The sequence below is a fragment of the Carcharodon carcharias genome, chromosome 11 (genome assembly GCF_017639515.1).
Source record: "Carcharodon carcharias isolate sCarCar2 chromosome 11, sCarCar2.pri, whole genome shotgun sequence".
In the NCBI taxonomy this organism is placed as follows: Eukaryota; Metazoa; Chordata; class Chondrichthyes; order Lamniformes; family Lamnidae; genus Carcharodon; species Carcharodon carcharias.
In genome coordinates, this window is record NC_054477.1 from 169,147,504 (window position 1) to 169,161,870 (window position 14,367).

Below are 14,367 nucleotides of genomic sequence, written 5' to 3' on the forward strand. Positions count from 1 at the left end.
CCCACACCCTCCACCAGACCCGTCACAGTGTCACCCACAACCTCCACCAGACCCATCACAGCTTCACCCACCCCCACCACCAGACCCATCACAGTGTCACCCACACCCTCCACCAGACCCATCACAGCCTCACCCACACCCTCCACCAGACCCATCACAGTGTCACCCACACCCTCCACCAGAGGCATCACAGCTTCACCCACCCCCTCCACCAGACCCATCACAGTGTCACCCACACCCTCCACCAGACCCATCACAGTGTCACCCACACCCTCAACCAGACCCATCACAGCCTCACCCACACCCTCCACCAGACCCATCACAGTGTCACCCACACCCTCCACCAGACCCATCACAGAGTCACCCACACCCTCCACCAGACCCATCACAGTGTCACCCACACCCTCCACCAGACCCATCACAGTGTCACCCACACCCTCCACCAGACCCATCACAGTGTCACCCACACCCTCCACCAGACCCATCACAGCCTCACCCACACCCTCCACCAGACCCATCACAGTGTCACCCACACCCTCCACCAGACCCATCACAGTGTCACCCACACCCTCCACCAGACCCATCACAGTGTCACCCACACCCTCCACCAGACCCATCACAGTGTCACCCACACCCTCCACCAGACCCATCACAGTGTCACCCACACCCTCCACCAGACCCATCACAGCCTCACCCACACCCTCCACCAGACCCATCACAGCCTCACCCACACCCTCCACCAGACCCATCACAGTGTCACCCACACCCTCCACCAGACCCATCACAGTGTCACCCACACCCTCCACCAGACCCATCACAGCCTCACCCACACCCTCCACCAGACCCATCACAGTGTCACCCACACCCTCCACCAGACCCATCACAGCCTCACCCACACCCTCCACCAGACCCATCACAGTGTCACCCACACCCTCCACCAGACCCATCACAGTGTCACCCACACCCTCCACCAGACCCATCACAGTGTCACCCACACCCTCCACCAGACCCATCACAGTGTCACCCACACCCTCCACCAGACCCATCACAGTGTCACCCACACCCTCCACCAGACCCATCACAGTGTCACCCACACCCTCCACCAGACCCATCACAGTGTCACCCACACCCTCCACCAGACCCATCACAGCCTCACCCACACCCTCCACCAGACCCATCACAGCCTCACCCACACCCTCCACCAGACCCATCACAGTGTCACCCACACCCTCCACCAGACCCATCACAGTGTCACCCACACCCTCCACCAGACCCATCACAGCCTCACCCACACCCTCCACCAGACCCATCACAGTGTCACCCACACCCTCCACCAGACCCATCACAGTGTCACCCACACCCTCCACCAGACCCATCACAGTGTCACCCACACCCTCCACCAGACCCATCACAGTGTCACCCACACCCTCCACCAGACCCATCACAGCCTCACCCACACCCTCCACCAGACCCATCACAGTGTCACCCACACCCTCCACCAGACCCATCACAGTGTCACCCACACCCTCCACCAGACCCATCACAGTGTCACCCACACCCTCCACCAGACCCATCACAGCCTCACCCACACCCTCCACCAGACCCATCACAGCCTCACCCACACCCTCCACCAGACCCATCACAGTGTCACCCACACCCTCCACCAGACCCATCACAGTGTCACCCACACCCTCCACCAGACCCATCACAGTGTCACCCACACCCTCCACCAGACCCATCACAGCCTCACCCACACCCTCCACCAGACCCATCACAGTGTCACCCACACCCTCCACCAGACCCATCACAGCCTCACCCACACCCTCCACCAGACCCATCACAGTGTCACCCACACCCTCCACCAGACCCATCACAGTGTCACCCACACCCTCCACCAGACCCATCACAGTGTCACCCACACCCTCCACCAGACCCATCACAGCCTCACCCACACCCTCCACCAGACCCATCACAGTGTCACCCACACCCTCCACCAGACCCATCACAGCCTCACCCACACCCTCCACCAGACCCATCACAGCCTCACCCACACCCTCCACCAGACCCATCACAGTGTCACCCACACCCTCCACCAGACCCATCACAGTGTCACCCACACCCTCCACCAGACCCATCACAGTGTCACCCACACCCTCCACCAGACCCATCACAGCCTCACCCACACCCTCCACCAGACCCATCACAGCCTCACCCACACCCTCCACCAGACCCATCACAGTGTCACCCACACCCTCCACCAGACCCATCACAGTGTCACCCACACCCTCCACCAGACCCATCACAGCCTCACCCACACCCTCCACCAGACCCATCACAGTGTCACCCACACCCTCCACCAGACCCATCACAGCCTCACCCACACCCTCCACCAGACCCATCACAGTGTCACCCACACCCTCCACCAGACCCATCACAGTGTCACCCACACCCTCCACCAGACCCATCACAGCCTCACCCACACCCTCCACCAGACCCATCACAGCCTCACCCACACCCTCCACCAGACCCATCACAGTGTCACCCACACCCTCCACCAGACCCATCACAGTGTCACCCACACCCTCCACCAGACCCATCACAGCCTCACCCACACCCTCCACCAGACCCATCACAGTGTCACCCACACCCTCCACCAGACCCATCACAGTGTCACCCACACCCTCCACCAGACCCATCACAGCCTCACCCACACCCTCCACCAGACCCATCACAGTGTCACCCACACCCTCCACCAGACCCATCACAGTGTCACCCACACCCTCCACCAGACCCATCACAGTGTCACCCACACCCTCCACCAGACCCATCACAGTGTCACCCACACCCTCCACCAGACCCATCACAGTGTCACCCACACCCTCCACCAGACCCATCACAGCCTCACCCACACCCTCCACCAGACCCATCACAGTGTCACCCACACCCTCCACCAGACCCATCACAGTGTCACCCACACCCTCCACCAGACCCATCACAGTGTCACCCACACCCTCCACCAGACCCATCACAGCCTCACCCACACCCTCCACCAGACCCATCACAGTGTCACCCACACCCTCCACCAGACCCATCACAGTGTCACCCACACCCTCCACCAGACCCATCACAGCCTCACCCACACCCTCCACCAGACCCATCACAGTCACCCACACCCTCCACCAGACCCATCACAGTGTCACCCACACCCTCCACCAGACCCATCACAGTGTCACCCACACCCTCCACCAGACCCATCACAGCCTCACCCACACCCTCCACCAGACCCATCACAGCCTCACCCACACCCTCCACCAGACCCATCACAGTGTCACCCACACCCTCCACCAGACCCATCACAGTGTCACCCACACCCTCCACCAGACCCATCACAGTGTCACCCACACCCTCCACCAGACCCATCACAGCCTCACCCACACCCTCCACCAGACCCATCACAGCCTCACCCACACCCTCCACCAGACCCATCACAGTGTCACCCACACCCTCCACCAGACCCATCACAGTGTCACCCACACCCTCCACCAGACCCATCACAGCCTCACCCACACCCTCCACCAGACCCATCACAGTGTCACCCACACCCTCCACCAGACCCATCACAGCCTCACCCACACCCTCCACCAGACCCATCACAGTGTCACCCACACCCTCCACCAGACCCATCACAGTGTCACCCACACCCTCCACCAGACCCATCACAGCCTCACCCACACCCTCCACCAGACCCATCACAGCCTCACCCACACCCTCCACCAGACCCATCACAGTGTCACCCACACCCTCCACCAGACCCATCACAGTGTCACCCACACCCTCCACCAGACCCATCACAGTGTCACCCACACCCTCCACCAGACCCATCACAGCCTCACCCACACCCTCCACCAGACCCATCACAGTGTCACCCACACCCTCCACCAGACCCATCACAGAGTCACCCACACCCTCCACCAGACCCATCACAGCCTCACCCACACCCTCCACCAGACCCATCACAGCCTCACCCACACCCTCCACCAGACCCATCACAGTGTCACCCACACCCTCCACCAGACCCATCACAGTGTCACCCACACCCTCCACCAGACCCATCACAGTGTCACCCACACCCTCCACCAGACCCATCACAGTGTCACCCACACCCTCCACCAGACCCATCACAGTGTCACCCACACCCTCCACCAGACCCATCACAGCCTCACCCACACCCTCCACCAGACCCATCACAGTGTCACCCACACCCTCCACCAGACCCATCACAGTGTCACCCACACCCTCCACCAGACCCATCACAGTGTCACCCACACCCTCCACCAGACCCATCACAGTGTCACCCACACCCTCCACCAGACCCATCACAGTGTCACCCACACCCTCCACCAGACCCATCACAGCCTCACCCACACCCTCCACCAGACCCATCACAGTGTCTCCCACACCCTCCACCAGACCCATCACAGTGTCACCCACACCCTCCACCAGACCCATCACAGTGTCACCCACACCCTCCACCAGACCCATCACAGTGTCACCCACACCCTCCACCAGACCCATCACAGTGTCACCCACACCCTCCACCAGACCCATCACAGCCTCACCCACACCCTCCACCAGACCCATCACAGCCTCACACACACCCTCCACCAGACCCATCACAGTGTCTCCCACACCCTCCACCAGACCCATCACAGTGTAACCCACGCCCTCCACCAGACCCATCACAGCCTCACCCACACCCTCCACCAGACCCATCACAGTGTCACCCACACCCTCCACCAGACCCATCACAGCCTCACCCACACCCTCCACCAGACCCATCACAGTGTCACCCAAACCCTCCACCAGACCCATCACAGCCTCACCCACACCCTCCACCAGACCCATCACAGTGTCACCCACACCCTCCACCAGACCCATCACAGTGTCACCCACACCCTCCACCAGACCCATCACAGCCTCACCCACACCCTCCACCAGACCCATCACAGCCTCACCCACACCCTCCACCAGACCCATCACAGTGTCACCCACACCCTCCACCAGACCCATCACAGTGTCACCCACACCCTCCACCAGACCCATCACAGCCTCACCCACACCCTCCACCAGACCCATCACAGTGTCACCCACACCCTCCACCAGACCCATCACAGCCTCACCCACACCCTCCACCAGACCCATCACAGTGTCACCCACACCCTCCACCAGACCCATCACAGCCTCACCCACACCCTCCACCAGACCCATCACAGTGTCACCCACACCCTCCACCAGACCCATCACAGTGTCACCCACACCCTCCACCAGACCCATCACAGTGTCACCCACACCCTCCACCAGACCCATCACAGTGTCACCCACACCCTCCACCAGACCCATCACAGTGTCACCCACACCCTCCACCAGACCCATCACAGTGTCACCCACACCCTCCACCAGACCCATCACAGTGTCACCCACACCCTCCACCAGACCCATCACAGTGTCACCCACACCCTCCACCAGACCCATCACAGTGTCACCCACACCCTCCACCAGACCCATCACAACCTCACCCAAACCGTCCCCCAGACCCATAATAGCCGCACCCACACCCTCCACCAGACCCATCACAGCCTCACCCACACCCTCCAGCAGACCCATCAGAGTGTCACCCACACCCGCCACCAGACCCATCACAGAGTCACCTACACCCTCCACTAGACCCATCACAGTGTCAGCCACACCCTCCACCAGACCCATCACAGTGTCACCCACACCCTCCACCAGACCCATCACAGTGTCACCCACAACCTCCACCAGACCCATCACAGCCTCACCCACACCCTCCACCAGACCCATCACAGTGTCACCCACACCCTCCACCAGACCCATCACAGCCTCACCCACACCCTCCACCAGACCCATCACAGTGTCACCCACACCCTCCACCAGACCCATCACAGTGTCACCCACACCCTCCACCAGACCCATCACAGCCTCACCCACACCCTCCACCAGACCCATCACAGTGTCACCCACACCCTCCACCAGACCCATCACAGTGTCACCCACACCCTCCACCAGACCCATCACAGTGTCACCCACACCCTCCACCAGACCCATCACAGTGTCACCCACACCCTCCACCAGACCCATCACAGTGTCACCCACACCCTCCACCAGACCCATCACAGCCTCACCCACACCCTCCACCAGACCCATCACAGTGTCACCCACACCCTCCACCAGACCCATCACAGCCTCACCCACACCCTCCACCAGACCCATCACAGCCTCACCCACACCCTCCACCAGACCCATCACAGTGTCACCCACACCCTCCACCAGACCCATCACAGCCTCACCCACACCCTCCACCAGACCCATCACAGTGTCACCCACACCCTCCACCAGACCCATCACAGTGTCACCCACACCCTCCACCAGACCCATCACAGTGTCACCCACACCCTCCACCAGACCCATCACAGTGTCACCCACACCCTCCACCAGACCCATCACAGTGTCACCCACACCCTCCACCAGACCCATCACAGCCTCACCCACACCCTCCACCAGACCCATCACAGTCACCCCACACCCTCCACCAGACCCATCACAGTGTCACCCACACCCTCCACCAGACCCATCACAGTGTCACCCACACCCTCCACCAGACCCATCACAGTGTCACCCACACCCTCCACCAGACCCATCACAGTGTCACCCACACCCTCCACCAGACCCATCACAGCCTCACCCACACCCTCCACCAGACCCATCACAGTGTCACCCACACCCTCCACCAGACCCATCACAGTGTCACCCACACCCTCCACCAGACCCATCACAGCCTCACCCACACCCTCCACCAGACCCATCACAGTGTCACCCACACCCTCCACCAGACCCATCACAGTGTCACCCACACCCTCCACCAGACCCATCACAGCCTCACCCACACCCTCCACCAGACCCATCACAGTGTCACCCACACCCTCCACCAGACCCATCACAGTGTCACCCACACCCTCCACCAGACCCATCACAGCCTCACCCACACCCTCCACCAGACCCATCACAGCCTCACCCACACCCTCCACCAGACCCATCACAGTGTCACCCACACCCTCCACCAGACCCATCACAGCCTCACCCACACCCTCCACCAGACCCATCACAGTGTCACCCACACCCTCCACCAGACCCATCACAGTGTCACCCACACCCTCCACCAGACCCATCACAGCCTCACCCACACCCTCCACCAGACCCATCACAGTGTCACCCACACCCTCCACCAGACCCATCACAGTGTCACCCACACCCTCCACCAGACCCATCACAGTGTCACCCACACCCTCCACCAGACCCATCACAGTGTCACCCACACCCTCCACCAGACCCATCACAGTGTCACCCACACCCTCCACCAGACCCATCACAGTGTCACCCACACCCTCCACCAGACCCATCACAGCCTCACCCACACCCTCCACCAGACCCATCACAGTGTCACCCACACCCTCCACCAGACCCATCACAGTGTCACCCACACCCTCCACCAGACCCATCACAGCCTCACCCACACCCTCCACCAGACCCATCACAGCCTCACCCACACCCTCCACCAGACCCATCACAGTGTCACCCACACCCTCCACCAGACCCATCACAGTGTCACCCACACCCTCCACCAGACCCATCACAGTGTCACCCACACCCTCCACCAGACCCATCACAGTGTCACCCACACCCTCCACCAGACCCATCACAGTGTCACCCACACCCTCCACCAGACCCATCACAGTGTCACCCACACCCTCCACCAGACCCATCACAGCCTCACCCACACCCTCCACCAGACCCATCACAGTGTCACCCACACCCTCCACCAGACCCATCACAGCCTCACCCACACCCTCCACCAGACCCATCACAGTGTCACCCACACCCTCCACCAGACCCATCACAGTGTCACCCACACCCTCCACCAGACCCATCACAGTGTCACCCACACCCTCCACCAGACCCATCACAGTGTCACCCACACCCTCCACCAGACCCATCACAGCCTCACCCACACCCTCCACCAGACCCATCACAGCCTCACCCACACCCTCCACCAGACCCATCACAGTCACCCACACCCTCCACCAGACCCATCACAGCCTCACCCACACCCTCCACCAGACCCATCACAGTGTCACCCACACCCTCCACCAGACCCATCACAGCCTCACCCACACCCTCCACCAGACCCATCACAGTGTCACCCACACCCTCCACCAGACCCATCACAGTGTCACCCACACCCTCCACCAGACCCATCACAGTGTCACCCACACCCTCCACCAGACCCATCACAGTGTCACCCACACCCTCCACCAGACCCATCACAGCCTCACCCACACCCTCCACCAGACCCATCACAGTGTCACCCACACCCTCCACCAGACCCATCACAGTGTCACCCACACCCTCCACCAGACCCATCACAGCCTCACCCACACCCTCCACCAGACCCATCACAGTGTCACCCACACCCTCCACCAGACCCATCACAGTGTCACCCACACCCTCCACCAGACCCATCACAGCCTCACCCACACCCTCCACCAGACCCATCACAGCCTCACCCACACCCTCCACCAGACCCATCACAGTGTCACCCACACCCTCCACCAGACCCATCACAGTGTCACCCACACCCTCCACCAGACCCATCACAGCCTCACCCACACCCTCCACCAGACCCATCACAGTGTCACCCACACCCTCCACCAGACCCATCACAGCCTCACCCACACCCTCCACCAGACCCATCACAGTGTCACCCACACCCTCCACCAGACCCATCACAGTGTCACCCACACCCTCCACCAGACCCATCACAGCCTCACCCACACCCTCCACCAGACCCATCACAGTGTCACCCACACCCTCCACCAGACCCATCACAGCCTCACCCACACCCTCCACCAGACCCATCACAGAGTCACCCACACCCTCCACCAGACCCATCACAGTGTCACCCACACCCTCCACCAGACCCATCACAGTGTCACCCACACCCTCCACCAGACCCATCACAGTCACCCACACCCTCCACCAGACCCATCACAGTGTCACCCACACCCTCCACCAGACGCATCACAGCCTCACCCACACCCTCCACCAGACCCATCACAGTGTCACCCACACCCTCCACCAGACCCATCACAGTGTCACCCACACCCTCCACCAGACCCATCACAGCCTCACCCACACCCTCCACCAGACCCATCACAGCCTCACCCACACCCTCCACCAGACCCATCACAGTGTCACCCACACCCTCCACCAGACCCATCACAGTGTCACCCACACCCTCCACCAGACCCATCACAGTGTCACCCACACCCTCCACCAGACCCATCACAGCCTCACCCACACCCTCCACCAGACCCATCACAGTGTCACCCACACCCTCCACCAGACCCATCACAGTGTCACCCACACCCTCCACCAGACCCATCACAGTGTCACCCACACCCTCCACCAGACCCATCACAGAGTCACCCACACCCTCCACCAGACCCATCACAGTGTCACCCACACCCTCCACCAGACCCATCACAGCCTCACCCACACCCTCCACCAGACCCATCACAGTGTCACCCAAACCCTCCACCAGACCCATCACAGCCTCACCCACACCCTCCACCAGACCCATCACAGCCTCACCCACACCCTCCACCAGACCCATCACAGTGTCACCCCACCCTCCACTTGACCCATTCCAGCTCTCACCCACACCCTCCACCAGACCCATCACAGTGTCACCCACACCCTCCACCAGACCCATCACAGCCTCACCCACACCCTCCACCAGACCCATCACAGTGTCACCCACACCCTCCACCAGACCCATCACAGTGTCACCCACACCCTCCACCAGACCCATCACAGTGTCACCCACACCCTCCACCAGACCCATCACAGCCTCACCCACACCCTCCACCAGACCCATCACAGCCTCACCCACACCCTCCACCAGACCCATCACAGTGTCACCCACACCTCCACCAGACCCATCACAGTGTCACCCACACCCTCCACCAGACCCATCACAGCCTCACCCACACCCTCCACCAGACCCATCACAGCCTCACCCACACCCTCCACCAGACCCATCACAGTGTCACCCACACCCTCCACCAGACCCATCACAGTCACCCACACCCTCCACCAGACCCATCACAGTGTCACCCACACCCTCCACCAGACCCATCACAGTCACCCACACCCTCCACCAGACCCATCACAGTGTCACCCACACCCTCCACCAGACCCATCACAGTGTCACCCACACCCTCCACCAGACCCATCACAGCCTCACCCACACCCTCCACCAGACCCATCACAGTGTCACCCACACCCTCCACCAGACCCATCACAGCCTCACCCACACCCTCCACCAGACCCATCACAGCCTCACCCACACCCTCCACCAGACCCATCACAGTGTCACCCACACCCTCCACCAGACCCATCACAGCCTCACCCACACCCTCCACCAGACCCATCACAGCCTCACCCACACCCTCCACCAGACCCATCACAGTGTCACCCACACCCTCCACCAGACCCATCACAGCCTCACCCACACCCTCCACCAGACCCATCACAGTGTCACCCACACCCTCCACCAGACCCATCACAGCCTCACCCACACCCTCCACCAGACCCATCACAGCCTCACCCACACCCTCCACCAGACCCATCACAGTGTCACCCACACCCTCCACCAGACCCATCACAGTGTCACCCACACCCTCCACCAGACCCATCACAGTGTCACCCACACCCTCCACCAGACCCATCACAGTGTCACCCACACCCTCCACCAGACCCATCACAGCCTCACCCACACCCTCCACCAGACCCATCACAGCCTCACCCACACCCTCCACCAGACCCATCACAGTGTCACCCACACCCTCCACCAGACCCATCACAGTGTCACCCACACCCTCCACCAGACCCATCACAGCCTCACCCACACCCTCCACCAGACCCATCACAGCCTCACCCACACCCTCCACCAGACCCATCACAGTGTCACCCACACCCTCCACCAGACCCATCACAGCCTCACCCACACCCTCCACCAGACCCATCACAGTGTCACCCACACCCTCCACCAGACCCATCACAGTGTCACCCACACCCTCCACCAGACCCATCACAGCCTCACCCACACCCTCCACCAGACCCATCACAGCCTCACCCACACCCTCCACCAGACCCATCACAGTGTCACCCACACCCTCCACCAGACCCATCACAGTGTCACCCACACCCTCCACCAGACCCATCACAGCCTCACCCACACCCTCCACCAGACCCATCACAGCCTCACCCACACCCTCCACCAGACCCATCACAGTGTCACCCACACCCTCCACCAGACCCATCACAGCCTCACCCACACCCTCCACCAGACCCATCACAGTGTCACCCACACCCTCCACCAGACCCATCACAGTGTCACCCACACCCTCCACCAGACCCATCACAGTGTCACCCACACCCTCCACCAGACCCATCACAGTGTCACCCACACCCTCCACCAGACCCATCACAGTGTCACCCACACCCTCCACCAGACCCATCACAGTGTCACCCACACCCTCCACCAGACCCATCACAGTGTCACCCACACCCTCCACCAGACCCATCACAGCCTCACCCACACCCTCCACCAGACCCATCACAGTGTCACCCACACCCTCCACCAGACCCATCACAGTGTCACCCACACCCTCCACCAGACCCATCACAGTGTCACCCACACCCTCCACCAGACCCATCACAGCCTCACCCACACCCTCCACCAGACCCATCACAGTGTCACCCACACCCTCCACCAGACCCATCACAGCCTCACCCACACCCTCCACCAGACCCATCACAGTGTCACCCACACCCTCCACCAGACCCATCACAGCCTCACCCACACCCTCCACCAGACCCATCACAGTGTCACCCACACCCTCCACCAGACCCATCACAGTGTCACCCACACCCTCCACCAGACCCATCACAGTGTCACCCACACCCTCCACCAGACCCATCACAGCCTCACCCACACCCTCCACCAGACCCATCACAGCCTCACCCACACCCTCCACCAGACCCATCACAGTGTCACCCACACCCTCCACCAGACCCATCACAGCCTCACCCACACCCTCCACCAGACCCATCACAGCCTCACCCACACCCTCCACCAGACCCATCACAGTGTCACCCACACCCTCCACCAGACCCATCACAGTGTCACCCACACCCTCCACCAGACCCATCACAGCCTCACCCACACCCTCCACCAGACCCATCACAGTGTCACCCACACCCTCCACCAGACCCATCACAGCCTCACCCACACCCTCCACCAGACCCATCACAGTGTCACCCACACCCTCCACCAGACCCATCACAGTGTCACCCACACCCTCCACCAGACCCATCACAGTGTCACCCACACCCTCCACCAGACCCATCACAGCCTCACCCACACCCTCCACCAGACCCATCACAGTGTCACCCACACCCTCCACCAGACCCATCACAGCCTCACCCACACCCTCCACCAGACCCATCACAGTGTCACCCACACCCTCCACCAGACCCATCACAGCCTCACCCACACCCTCCACCAGACCCATCACAGCCTCACCCACACCCTCCACCAGACCCATCACAGTGTCACCCACACCCTCCACCAGACCCATCACAGTGTCACCCACACCCTCCACCAGACCCATCACAGTGTCACCCACACCCTCCACCAGACCCATCACAGTGTCACCCACACCCTCCACCAGACCCATCACAGTGTCACCCACACCCTCCACCAGACCCATCACAGCCTCACCCACACCCTCCACCAGACCCATCACAGTGTCACCCACACCCTCCACCAGACCCATCACAGCCTCACCCACACCCTCCACCAGACCCATCACAGCCTCACCCACACCCTCCACCAGACCCATCACAGCCTCACCCACACCCTCCACCAGACCCATCACAGTGTCACCCACACCCTCCACCAGACCCATCACAGTCACCCACACCCTCCACCAGACCCATCACAGCCTCACCCACACCCTCCACCAGACCCATCACAGTGTCACCCACACCCTCCACCAGACCCATCACAGTGTCACCCACACCCTCCACCAGACCCATCACAGCCTCACCCACACCCTCCACCAGACCCATCACAGCCTCACCCACACCCTCCACCAGACCCATCACAGTGTCACCCACACCCTCCACCAGACCCATCACAGCCTCACCCACACCCTCCACCAGACCCATCACAGTGTCACCCACACCCTCCACCAGACCCATCACAGTGTCACCCACACCCTCCACCAGACCCATCACAGTGTCACCCACACCCTCCACCAGACCCATCACAGTGTCACCCACACCCTCCACCAGACCCATCACAGCCTCACCCACACCCTCCACCAGACCCATCACAGTGTCACCCACACCCTCCACCAGACCCATCACAGTGTCACCCACACCCTCCACCAGACCCATCACAGTGTCACCCACACCCTCCACCAGACCCATCACAGTGTCACCCACACCCTCCACCAGACCCATCACAGTGTCACCCACACCCTCCACCAGACCCATCACAGCCTCACCCACACCCTCCACCAGACCCATCACAGTGTCACCCACACCCTCCACCAGACCCATCACAGTGTCACCCACACCCTCCACCAGACCCATCACAGCCTCACCCACACCCTCCACCAGACCCATCACAGCCTCACCCACACCCTCCACCAGACCCATCACAGTGTCACCCACACCCTCCACCAGACCCATCACAGTGTCACCCACACCCTCCACCAGACCCATCACAGCCTCACCCACACCCTCCACCAGACCCATCACAGTGTCACCCACACCCTCCACCAGACCCATCACAGTGTCACCCACACCCTCCACCAGACCCATCACAGTGTCACCCACACCCTCCACCAGACCCATCACAGTGTCACCCACACCCTCCACCAGACCCATCACAGTGTCACCCACACCCTCCACCAGACCCATCACAGTGTCACCCACACCCTCCACCAGACCCATCACAGTGTCACCCACACCCTCCACCAGACCCATCACAGCCTCACCCACACCCTCCACCAGACCCATCACAGCCTCACCCACACCCTCCACCAGACCCATCACAGTGTCACCCACACCCTCCACCAGACCCATCACAGTGTCACCCACACCCTCCACCAGACCCATCACAGTGTCACCCACACCCTCCACCAGACCCATCAC